At 50.7% G+C, this 13,209-nt stretch overlaps 1 protein-coding gene across 2 annotated transcripts in view; it reads left to right on the top strand.

Moving 5' to 3' along the window:
• The window catches only part of OTOP2 (otopetrin 2), a 53,099-nt gene that overhangs the window by 2,327 nt on the left and 37,563 nt on the right, over positions 1 to 13,209 (top strand). The window lies entirely within an intron of this gene.

The raw sequence follows: 13,209 nt of genomic DNA, 5'->3' as shown, positions 1-13,209 counted from the left end.
TCAGGCTGCTAGAGCTACTCCTCCACACAAGAGCCAAGGATCTTTAGTGGGCAAATCCCCAGATCTCTCCAGGAACTGGCTGGCTCCCTTATCTCCCTGCAAAGGTGATCAACTGCCACTCGCAGCGAGACATGCAGAGAGAGCGTTGCCTGGCTCCTCACAATGCAGGAGTTCAGGTTCCAGGCCTGGAATGGAAAACATCATCACTGGGACGTGTAGGGCAAAGGATGGGCCCAGCCGCAGCTGAGATACAAGGGAAGGAAGGTCTCATGAATGAACTGGAGGGGCCGAGGGTTCTTTCCTAACTCCCAGTCTGTCTGTTTGGTCAAAGAGGCTCCCACATTGCAGCCAACGTGAAGCAAATCCTTCTGGATGCCGTGGCAGGTGATTAACCTGTGGTACTCACTGCTGCAGGGCGATTAGCCAGGGTTTTGTAGGAAGGCGGAAGCAGGGAAATGAATAAGAGTAGCATGTGCAATGGCATTACAATGGCTATTAATCCCACCTGCTGCAGGGCAAGAGCCCCTGGTTCCCAGCCATTTTCTATGCATGGCTATTTGCTTTTCGCTCCTTCCTTCTCTGTGCTATATCCTTCGCACCAGGGGCATTGTCTTCACATAGGTCACTGTTCCAAGCACAAACAATAACAGCTTGAAGACAATGTAGGGCAGGGTGATTAGGTCAGGAATCATGGCTCACCCTGCCTAGGGCCGGCCCATTCTCACCACACCCTGCCTCTGTTTGTGATAAACTAAGGCTGGAGTGAGACTCAGGTATTCTCTGTGCAGGGTCAGGTTAGCTTTAGAGCCTCAGACTCCTCTTCTCTGCTGGCCGCCTGTGTGAGCAGCTCCCTGTGCAACGTGAGCATTCATCCACAAGGAGCTTAGTCCACACACACTACCCGAGCTATCCGGATATTGTACTTGTGTGAGCCCGCCCCTGCAGTACCCAAACACATCACGTGCATCAGAGAATGGTTACAAGAAGGGAAACTGAGGCACTGAGCGATTAAATGACTCATGCAAGGTCACACTGGGAGACAAGAAACAAGAATTGACTCCAGCTGTCCCAAGTCTCAGTCCAATGTCTTCACTACATGACTGTCAAACAGCTGTTAGACTGTAACAACTACCGTTCCACAGGGGGACACAGAAGCAGACAGTATGGGTGCGTCTAGACTGGCAAGTTTTTGCACAAAAGCGGCTGCTTATGCGCAAAAACTTGCCAGCTGTCTACACTGGCTGCTTGAATTTGCGCAAGAGTACTGACTTTGTATTGTACAAAATCAGTGCTTCTTGCGCAAATGTTTTCATGCTCCCACTCAGGAAAAAGCCCTCTTGTGCAAGAATACTTGCGCAAGAGGGCCAGTGTAGACAGGGAAGAACTGTTTTGCGCAAAAAAGCCCCGATGGCTAAAATGGCAATCGGGGCTTTCTTGCACAAAATTGCGTCTAGACTGGCCATGGATGCTTTTGTGCAAAAGCAAATCTTTTGCGCAAAGGCACTTGCCAGGCTAGATGTGCTTTTGCGGAAATACTTTTAATGGAAAAAATTTTCCGTTAAAAGTATTTCCGCAAAATCATGCCAGTCTAGACGCAGCCTATTTGTGCACATAGATTCGGATGCCTCAATATTATCAGCCACTAGGGCCCTGTTATTACCTCTACGATGGGTGTTGCTAATTGGCCTGATTTAGATCGCTTGTCAGTGAAAGACAGGATGTGTCTCTTACAGACCTGCCGTAGCAAGACACGCTTCCTGCACCACAAATTATCCTCAATTCTTTGTGCCTCTCCGCAGATATATTAACCACCCTAAAACACAGCCAGCGTTGGCTTAATCCCCCATGCCATCTGCTCTAGCAGCTCCCCTTCACGCAGTGCTGCTCCTGCCTTTGCCCACCCTGTTTTGGGGTCCTCATTCAAATGCCAGCATTGGCTTAATCCCCCACACCATCTGCTCTAGCAGTTCCCCTCCACACAGTGCTGCTCCTGCCTTTGCCCACCCTGTTTTGGGGTCCTCACTCAAATGCCAGCCTTGCCCAGCCGGTAATTGTAAGCTAACTAGATCAATGACTCAGTGCCCAAGCGGTTACATTACTAGGAAGCTCTGCACACACCTGCTGAAGTTGCACCACACAGGAAGATCCATGCGCTGGAATCTTTTTTTAATTCCATTTCCAAGTGATATCGTACATGATGCGTTTGGTGACGAACGTAGCCAGGGGATTAGTAGCCACAGCACGTTGGGCTGCCGGCGCCACCCAGCAGGCCTTGAACCCTTGGCATTAGTGCTCAGCCAGGGCACTATGAGACACATGCTGCACCCAACTGTGCAGATGCATAAACCTCACTAAGCAGCATCGGTGGGGGGGGATGGAGGGAGGGATTGGAGAATGGGAGTGCAAGGGACTCCCAGCCCCCATGCAGCATGTGGAGCGGTACTGGGGACAGGGATGCAGAAGAGACACAGCCAAGTAGGGCATCATCTCTGCAGATTCAGTGACCAAATTCTCGTATGGGGATGGGGCTCAGCAGGCGTCGGGGTGGGGGTGGGGGTGGAGGGGGTGACACTGAAGCTCCACCCTTAGCTTTGGTGGTGGAAATCAGGGCCCTGCTCCAGCAAAGCACTTAAGCACATACTTAACTTGAAGTCCACATGCCCCATTGAAGTCAATGGGACTATTCACCTGCCTACGTGCCTGGCAGGACTGGAACACAGGTGTAAGGGACCAGGATTTGGCTCAAATGTCATTAAGTCAAATATGTGAACCAGTGTCAACAGTTTAAAAGCTTCCTCCTCCACCCACCCTCCCCCGATTTATTAGAACAATCGCTGGGAACCTGCTGAACATTTGAAAAGCACAGTCCTATTTTCAATGAACTAGTTGAGCAAACTGCACCATATAATCAACCCGGACTTCCCTGACTACCCACTGGCTGCAGCAGGGCTCCATAGATTGTAATGTAAACACAGTTATCACTGTAATGTCTAAGGGGTTTCCTATTCCTGTTTGCCAGCTAGTCTGCATTGGAATCAGAGAGATAACCCAGAGCAAGGTGGGAGGAGTTGTGCTTCTCTGTTGTAGGGTGCAGCCTGCTTTGTCTCTCTCTGGTTTCTTTTTATTCTTGCGTGTTATCACTCTGAATTCTAAGTTATAGAGTCATGTTCTGCTTCAATTACCCATCCAAGCATTTTATGCTTTCATCAGACTTCTCTCTCAGCATGCCAAGAAAATACCACATGGGCCTGCGATCCCACAGCATGGTGCACGCTGTGCTGTTACAGCCCCAAAAGAGCCTGTAATAAGGACGTTGCAGGGAGATCTGAGCTATTAGAAGTGTAAAAGGCATTGTGCATCCTCCTAGCCCTGTCCCTGGAGGTGAAGGGAGTAACATCTGTGGTGTATGGGACCAAGCAATGTCCCTGTCACAACACAAGCTCCCCACCCCCTTCACTATGGCACAAAGTATACAGGGCAGGAGCTCCACTCTCCTCTCCCTCCACCCTTTCACCCCCTCCCGACCCTACCCCAGAAAACACTCCCGACAGCCTGTGGGCTGTGCTTGCCCTTGAGTGCCTGCAAGCAGCTACAGGATAGAGCTAGAGACAGTTTTCTGACCAAAACGAAAGTCTTACCAGAACTGTTGACTTTGAGATCAACCTTGTCCACTGACAGGGCATGTTTGTTGGAGGCATCAGCCCAGCAGCATAGGGTTAGTAAAACACATGACTAGACTCTCTGTCTGGGGATGCCAACGGTGCTCTTACAGTCATCTCTGTCGGAGAGACCAGACCCCATCCAGCAGTCATGGCACAAAGCAGAGCCCTTTGTCTGCCAAGGTCACTGTGGGAACACACCCAGGAGAGTGCTGCTAAGTAATTCGTTGACTGCAAACTGCAGTAACCATGGAGCACTGAAATGGGGCCCTAGCTCTGCACTAAAGGAGAATCTCTGTTGTTGGCAGTCTGTGCCCTATGACACAGCACTGGTGGGACGATCTCCAGCAGAGGGCAGCGACAGGAGTTCTAAGCTAAAGCTATAGTTAATGTGGATCTGGACTTCTAACACTCCTATCATCTGAAGAAGTGGGTTGCGCCCACCAAAGCTCATGATACCATCTACCTGTTTTGTTAGTCTTTAAGGTGCTACTCGTCTACTGTTGTTTTTTTAAGTTTTTCCTCAGTGAACTTGTTATCAGAGATTTGCAGGCATGCTCTAAAACAAATTTACAAACCCTAGAGACCTCTACTAGGTGAGGTGCCCCTTGTGCCAGGCACTCTACAGACACAGAAAGAAGGACAGCCCCTGCCCGTCAGGAGCTCAAAAAGGCACTGATGCCCACTCCCACAGTAACAGTTTTAAAGCAGGCAGCGATTCAGTGCAGAGACTATTATACACAGTTCTCCCAGCTGAAGCCAACACTGCTTTGTCAATTACAGGGGAACAACCTAAAGAGAAAATAAAACATCTCCTGCCCTGGACTGGCCTAGACTAGCACACAACTGATCCTCAGGAGCCATCTCCTGTCACTTACAAATCAATCAGTGGCTTCTGACTACAGGCAGCCAAGCAAGCACTGCCATTCTAGCCCCCCTGAACTCTGGGAGTGGTTGTGGAGCCCGGCTCTTTGTGGCCAATTGGCCACAGCTGCTGCTGGGCAGCTTTCTGGCTGGGAGCAGCAGTTGGGAACACCTGGAAGCAAGCAGGCCAAACTCTTACAAAGGTACATTGGGAACTGCTCTGGGCTAATTGTGGTCTTGACTCATACCAGGGTAACATCATAGAATCATAGAACTGGAAGGGACCTTGATAGGTCAAGTCCAGTTCCCTGCCCTTATGGCAGGACCAAGCACCGTCTAGACCATCCCTGATAGATGTCTATCTAACCTGCTCTTAAATATCTCCACGGATGGAGATTCCACAACCTCCTTAGGCAATTTATTCCAGTGTTTAACCACCCTGACGGTTAGGAAGTTTTTCCTAATGTCCAACCTAACCTTCCCTTACTTCAATTTAAGCCCATTGCTTCTTGTCCTAGCCTCAGAGGCCAAGGAGAACAATGTTTCTCCCTCCTCCTTGTGACACTCTTTTAGATAGTGGAAAACAGCTATCATGTCCCCTTCTCAGTTTTCTCTTTTCTAAATTAAACAAGCCCAATTATTTCAGTCTTCCCTCATCGTTCATGTTTTTTAGACCTTTATTCATCATCACAGGCACTGGTCCAGATCTACATCAATGTGAGATCAGAATCAAGTTTTGATCATGCAAAGTCCACTGATAACTTAACTGGGTTAAACTCAGCCTGGAGTGAGTGGGTGAAACTCCAGCCACTGCAGGTTGTAAGCCAGAGCTGGATCTGGCCCAAGGAATTCAGTCACCCACGTACCTCTGTGGAATTCCTCTTACGGCAATACAGAAGATAAAGTTGTCTGGTGAAACATGCCCAGCACCTCCATGCTGGCTGCCCTAGAGCAGGACTTGACACATTCCAATCATTGTCCACCAGGTCGGCCAACGTGGCGGGAAAGGGGGTAGCTGCCCTGGGGCCCAGTGATTGAAAAGATCTTGGAGCTCCTGGCTGCTGCTGCTGGAGCCCCAGGTGATGCTGAAGGAGGCTGGTACCCAGCCCCACTGCTTATAAGGGCCCAGAGCTGCCCCCCCCACACACACACACACATTGCCCAGGGCCCGTGAAGTCTGTCTGCTGCCTTGTTGTTCACCTCCATTCATGATCTTCCAGAAAGATGTCTGCACTCTGAGTGAACAGAGGAACGAATAGATTTGTGGGAAGTCTTTAAAATTCCTCGGGATGCTGTGTGTTCTTATAGGGCACTGCCTCCCAAAGCATTTCGACTCCAGGCTCTTCCCCCACTGCTAAAATGCAGCCATCTCTGGGGGTGGACTGCACCTGCCCTTGGCAATATACCCGCATTGAGCAACACACAACAGGTTAGAACAGGAAGCGAACCCCCAGCTGAATCTGCAGGGAGGGGGACAGTTAAGTAGGCAGCCCGGATTTCCCTAAGTCAATAGCTAAGCGGTAGGAAGTAAAAGAAACTGCAGATAAGGCCCAGGTGATTTGACATAAACCTGTGTTAAAATAACGGCTGGGGACTGGTGAGAAGGATTCCCTGGCATTTGGCCAGGACACAAAAAGTGCCATGATGTCTCCAATGAGCACAAGTTGTTAGGACCCCAGTTTTACATCTCATTTCAAAGGCGGCACTTCCAGCAACAGTGCAGATGCTGTCTCAGAGCTGCAGGAGGTCCAGAATTTCTCTACAGATCTCCAGGGTGGGCAAATCATCCCCCCACTGAGACAGAAGCACACCACCTTCCAGGAACCCAACAGGCTTGCTGCAGTAAGTTTTGCCCTTTCAGCAACAGGGGATACTCTGATCAGGGTCCTATTTTCCCTGGGAAAGTCTCCCAAGTACTGGCCAGCCCCCATCCCACTTAGCTTAGGCAGCTCAATGCTGCACAAATGCACAGTTTTGAAACTGGTGCTGTGGCAGGTATCCTACCAGAGCCTGCCCAGTGGGGATGCCCACATGATATTGTGGCTGTGTGGTTTGGCAAAGATGAATATAATCCTCTGGGAAAACCAAGGAGCCAACTTTCCCACAGACCGCCAGGCCTCATGTCAGGCCCACCTCAGCATCTCTCCCTTAAACAATCCCATTTCACCGCCTAGGAGCTAGTGCAGCAAAACCAGAAACTCCACTCGGCTCCCTGACAGGCCTCCACAGCAGCAGACACCTTGGTGGATGACAGGGCTGTTGGTGCTCCCAGTCCACTGCATGCTGGGATGGCTCTGCACCAGCGGGAAGTCAGTAGCTAAGCAGTAGGAAGTAAAAGAAACTGCAGATAAGGCCCAGGTGATTTGACGTAAACCTGTGTTAAAATAATGGCTGGGGACTGGCGAGAAGGAGGGGGGGTCATGTGGGGTAAGGAGAAGCAGATAAGGAAGCGCAGCTCTGTGGGCAAAGCTTGGTTCGTTTTTTAACCCTGACGTTTAACATTTCCCACGGCACATGGCAGCGGCCCTCCGGGTTGTGCCCGGTATGACAGTCCCCAGGAGAGGCCATCTTGCAAGGGAATCTCAGTGAAGATTTCCTCACAGCATTTACCTCAGTCCTGAGGCTCTGGCCCCTGGCAAAGCCCTCCCCAGAGGCTTGAGTCCAACATGGCCACACCACTGAGGGACTCGCACAGGCTGCAGCTGCACTAGGCATTGCTGGGAAAGTTAAACAGGATTATCCTTCATTTACACTGGCTTGTACCCACAGAATTACGCACGATCAGTGTAGGAGCTCAGCTGCTCAGGCCCAGGGAAAGCATTTGAGCCTTGCATTGAGCTTTGAGTCCCACAGCAGGGCACCAGTAGAAGAAGGTGCAGGTGGTTTTATTATTTTTTTTATTATTGGGCTCAAGGACACAGCTGGAATTGGTTTCTGTCTGGAAGGGCAGTTCATTTACAGGTGTTCCCAGGGGTGTGCCCACAGCTGGCCTACACACTGCTTTCACAAGCAGCCTCTCCAACAGGACTTCATTGTTCCTGGTAGGCAGCATCTGACATGCAATTAGCTCACATGAACACTCCAGCTGACTTACAAGCCACACATACAAATCAAAGGAGGCAGCATTGCCTAATGAATAGAGTGCAGCTGAGGGACCTGGGGTCTGTCCCCATCTTTGCTATTGGATTGCTGCATGACTTCACTGCCCTCTGCCTCACTTTCCCCGCCTGAAGATAAAGTTGCTTCCCACCTTTGGAAAGTGTTTTGAACATCCCAGATCAAGAGTGCTAGGTAAGAGCTAGGAATTATTAGGAGTCATTGGTGCTTCCTTGGAGTCAGGGTGTCTGTCTACTCTAGCAAGTGTATAATTAGCTAGCAGTTAGGAACCCCCCCGCCACACACGCACACACACACATCCCCCAATCTCCTCCTATGAGCTAAACCAGGAACTGGCTTTAAATTGCATTGGCAACAGAATCTTTTTTACTGGGGGGGAGGGGTTATGGGCAATGCCCCCGAAGCAACAATTCCTAGAGGAACTTAAAAAACAACACTGGTCCTGTAGCACCTTAGAGACTATTATATGTATATATATAGCTAGTATCATGAGCTTTTGTGGGCACAACCCACTTCTTCAGATAACAAATATGGAGCCAAAGATATGTCATCTGAAGAAGTGGGTTGTGCCCACGAAAGCTCATGATACTATATATATATTTTGGTTAGTCTCTAAGGTGCTACAGGACCATTGTTATTTAAGTTGTTTTAGTTACAGACTAACATGACTACCCCTCAGAGTTCCTAGAGGGACAGAGATAATAAGCTGTTCAGTTCATGGAAACTTCAGGACCAAATCCCGCTGGTTTCACTGCGTATGTCTACACTACACACTTAGCCCAGGTGCTAATTCAGAGTTGAGTCCAGATCATCCCCCCCCTCCCCTTCTCCACTTCTGTCCACACACATATCAGTCCAAATTGGTCCACAAGCACTCAGGGCCAGATCCTAAGACCCTGCTGAGGACGTGGGTCAGAGCCTGAGTCCCACTGTGACTTGGGTCTGTCATTTTGCAGTGTGGATGCAGCTCAGGCTGCAGACCAGAGTCAGAAGGGCTGAATAGTGTAGTATATGGATGTTAGCATAGTTGTAATACCCACATCCAGCAATTGTAAACCTGTTGTACAATGTAGTGGGGACGCTCAAGTGCAGACTTGGAAACACCTAGTCCATGAGCTCAGGTCCCACAGACCCAGGACTACCATGCAGCATAGGCATAACTCTGCTCTCTCCCTCCTGGCCTTCAAGAGAAGTAGAGATGGGCAGCAGGGTTTGTCCCTAGCCACTCCAGTGTGTGCATGAAGCTCAGAGGGTTGAGCATCATAAAAATCCAGATTCCAGAATAAATCCGAAGTGGCTGGTGCTTGCTGAAGGCTGGAATGACACTGACCCCATGTAGGGTCCTGCATTGCACGAGGCTGCTCAAAGCTGTTGGCTGGCACAGATCATCCCCCCCTCACTCCCTGGCGCCTGTGCTCCAGACTGTTGGATCCCCTAGTGCTGAGACTCCATGGAAGAGTCCAACATTATGTGGTTTGGGACTTAGGTCAGGCCCATAACAGTGCTCGGGAACATGTGGGTCTCACACACATTGCACAGACTCTTGCTTGGCTCTCTTGATTCCTCCCCCGGTACGTGAACAAAGGACACCAGGGATTTGCTGGGTTCCTGGACACTCACCCCATTATGGGCTACTGTCTTCTCCCCATCTCATGATTGCTCTGCTTATTGCAGCCTGTCTGGGGAGCCCTGAAATGCTTCCCCACCAGCAGGTCCCCCCAGTGGGTGGAAACACTGAGACCATTTAGCTCCTACACTTGCACAAAGACACTAAGTCCCAAGCTGTTGTGGGCTGGTCCTGACGAGGGACTCAGCCTGAAGGTTCCCTCCCCTGTCGGTTTTCACACTCTGGGCCTTTCTGCCGCAGCTGGGAAAGCAATTTCTGAACCATGTTTTGGAAAGCAGGGGAGTGTCATCTCGCCCTCAAGCAGTGTTTTTTTCAACTGGAGGTCCATGGGCTATGGCTAAGATTTCCAAAGGGGTCTGCAAATTCAAAGAGGCTGGGAAGCTCTTGAACAGTCTCAGACTGTTAGTGGAGCAGCAAAGCTTAGGCAAAACTCCCAGAGGCCTGAGAGAAGAGTCTGGTCACTGCTATGGACCAGCTCTCGGAAGAGCAGGAAATCTCCAGCTGGCATGGGAAGGAAGTTTCTTGGCCGGAGCGAAGCGTATTTGTCCTGGTGGAGGCTACCCCTCTTGTTTCCTTTGCTTCTTTCCCAGGAATCTGCTGCATTGTTTCTTGAAAGATCTCAGTGTTCATTGGCACCGTTGTGTTCCTGGCAGGCCACTGGCCTTTCTGGCAGCTCCTAGCCCCTCAGTTCTGTGCCATCCTTCCCAGGACCCTGCTGCTGCCCTGCTCTCTGGGACCGAGATATCCCATTAGCTCTGCAGCGCCTCCCAACTGACAACCTCTACTCCTTTGCCCTCTAAGCTGTTTTACTTTTGCAACCACAACAAAAAGCTTTTTCTCTCATAAAATCCACAGGGAACTTAGCAACAAGGCTCAGCTTATGTGATCAGCAGCTAAGTACAATTTAAAGCCACAGCATCTGGGTATGTCCCAAGGGTGGTATTCGTGTTTTTACATTGCCTAGGTCACTGGTGGTAGGCTATCTTGAATAGTGCCAAGTACTGCTGTCCTTAGGGTATTATTTGTGGTGTGTTTTTTAGGTAATTAAGGACACCTAGAGTGTATTTATAGTGGCTATAGGTACTACTTGTGTAAATCGAAATGAACAGAGACAGGCCCAAATCAAACTCCAGGTCTGAACACCCCATAATTTATGAGAGTCCCAAATCCTCCCTTCAGTCCCAGACAGGACAAGAGCTAAACCCAACACCCTCCAGATCTAGCCTGGCATTTGACATCCTGAGCCATGTGCCATGCCAGCTCTCTGCTGTGACTCAGTGGGAGTGATCACACTGTGCGAAGCGCTCACAGACCAGAGGACAAACAGGCGTCGGCGCAAGGGGAGGGTTGGAATCCAGCAGCAGAGTTGTCCAGGTGAGGCTCAGCCACATCCTGGCAGAAGAAGAGCTCAAGAGGCCTTCGCTTCAGGGAGGCTGGAGGTCGGTCTTGCAGAGGGACCTACTGCAGCACATGCACATCTCAAGGATTTTACATGGCACAAGCGTTTCATGTGCCAGGGCCGTGTGGAAGAAGCCGCAGGGACACAGGGCAGTCAGCTCCACAGTGGAGGGGCATGAGTACAGCATTGTCCAGGTCCCATTGTCTCAAGATTACAACTGGGATTTACTACATAATCACCCATTTTCTGTCTCAGTGGGCTGGAAAGGGCATGGTGACCAAAGGAGCAAACGCATTGTTTTAAAGGGTTACTCCTATCCTTTGCCATCCAGCGACTCATGGACAAGCAGGCTGGGTTAACCAACATGGGAAGGGAATCTCATTGAGGCATAGGTGTATGTTCACAGCTTGCATTCACGCTGACACCCCCCCCACACACCCCCTCCCTAGCTTCCATTCTGCAGAGGTTTTAAATGCCAGTGTAGCTGTCAGTGTCTGCCAGCAGGGGGAGCGGTTGCATTACTTGTATGTAAATCTAGAGCAGTGGTCCCCAACCATTTGAGGTTGCCAGGCACCAGGGGGCGTGGCCGTTCGCCTGCCGGGCGCGCCCCCCCCCCCCATAGCCGCATGCCCAGGGGCGGGGGGGCGGCGCCCCCCCATAACCACACGTCCCCCCCAATAACCACGCACCCCCCCCATAGCCACGTGCCCGGGGCCGGCACTCCTCCAGCCAAGCGCCGCGTGCCCGGGGCTGGCGCCCCCCCCTCCAAGCACCGCGCGCCCAGAGCACGGGCGGCCAATCCGCGGCGCTCCTGGGGCCGGCGCTCACCGTGCGCCATGTGCCCGGGCCGGCTCCGGCACCATGCATGCGCCACTTGCCCGGGGCCAGGCCAGCCCCGAGCACTTGACGGGCGCACACAAATGCCCCGCGGACACCGTGTTGGGAACCACGGATCTAGAGCTTCAGGGGGTAGCCAAGTTAGTCTGTACAGGATAAACTTAAAAAACAACAAATAGTCTTTAAAGACTAACAAAACATGTAGACGCTATCATGAACTTCTTCAGATGACCAGAGTGTTGGATGTCCAGAACTAAAATAAATATGGGAGAAGGGCAAGGGGAGGGTGGGAGGAAGAAGAGGCAGTGTGTACAAAAATATCAAGGGGAAAGCTGAGCTGGAATGGAACAGGAAAAACAAATAGTCTATAAGCACCTAAAGACTGTAAAGTTTTGTAAATCTAGCCTGCTGTTTGAGGGAGAAAGACGCTAACACAATCTTGTAGCTGCTTGAAAAGACCAGTTCTTGGAACTCAGTACAGGCCCAAATGCAGGAATTTCTGGGGGGAGGGTGCTTTTTTTGAAAATGTGGATGGCAAGGGTGTGAATGCACACACACACACACACCCATAACCCCCCAAGTAAGTGGGGAAATCATCCCCAGCCGTCCCCTGGCTGGTCAGAGCATGCTTACTTGGGAGACCAAGGGGAGGTGCTTTTGGACTCTTTGCACCCCCCTGCATACGGGCCTGCAGTAGTCATTGTCTGTCAGCTGGGAACTTACTCAGTGCATCTTATTTCAGTGCCTATGTCCTGGACTGTCCAGGAGTTCTACAAGGGGGCAGGGACCACTGCTTTCAGACAGCGTAAATAACAATAATAGATACATAAAGGAATACATGCTTAAAGCACCTTTCACCTAGCTGAGCACATTACAAATATTCAGTGATTAAAGCTTTTCAGCACTCTGGAGCTATTATCCCCATTTTCTGGATGGACAAAGAAGATTCAAAGTATGTTTACCCCACCAGAACAAGAAGTTAAAGTTGCAGACATACCCTAAAAGAGAGTCCGTGGCTTGCTCAAGGTCACAAAGCAAATCACTGGCACAACCATGACCAATCCCCTGCAGTCCTGACTTCATTGCCTCTATCTAAGCACCCAATCACATGTATTGGCTCCTAATTTGGAGCTGCTGTGTAGATTTGAACCTGAGACCCCTGGAGCTTAATGTAGGAGCCTGTACTGCTTGAACTAGAAGCCTATTAGATTTTGTGTGTTCCAGTCCTGCAGTGGAGGAACTGGAGCACCAGCACAGGTTCTGCAGTGTTGGGAAGAGCCCTGATCCTCAGGGGCATCCAGCACCCAGGCCTGAGGTTCCCCACACTCATGGTAAAGGTTGATCCTCACTAACTCCCTCCAGCTTCAGTGGGGAGCACAGGGCCAAACCCCTTTTCAAATCTTTCCCCGTGCACAAGGAGGAATTGCTCCCCCTCCCCTCCAAAAAAAACACCCTCCATGTTTTATTAACCACACAACTTTGCAAGCAGCAGGGCTAGGGTTCTACCCTCTTCCTTGTCCCAGAGCAACACACACCGCACTAGGAGGAGGCAGTGACAGCAGGTGCAACTGAGAATTAGAGGAGCTGGAATGACCCAATCCCAGCTGCTCCAAACAGCTCCCTCCATGCAGTCACCTTCCTCCAGACCCAGGCAGACACAGCAAATGTCACACGTCAGACAGGTAATCCAGGTTGCTCCAGGAAAA

The sequence above is a fragment of the Pelodiscus sinensis genome, chromosome 20 (assembly GCF_049634645.1).
Source record: "Pelodiscus sinensis isolate JC-2024 chromosome 20, ASM4963464v1, whole genome shotgun sequence".
Lineage (NCBI taxonomy): Eukaryota > Metazoa > Chordata > Testudines > Trionychidae > Pelodiscus > Pelodiscus sinensis.
The sequence above is the reverse complement of the archived record's forward strand: the minus strand, read 5'-3'. Positions and strand labels throughout refer to the sequence as shown.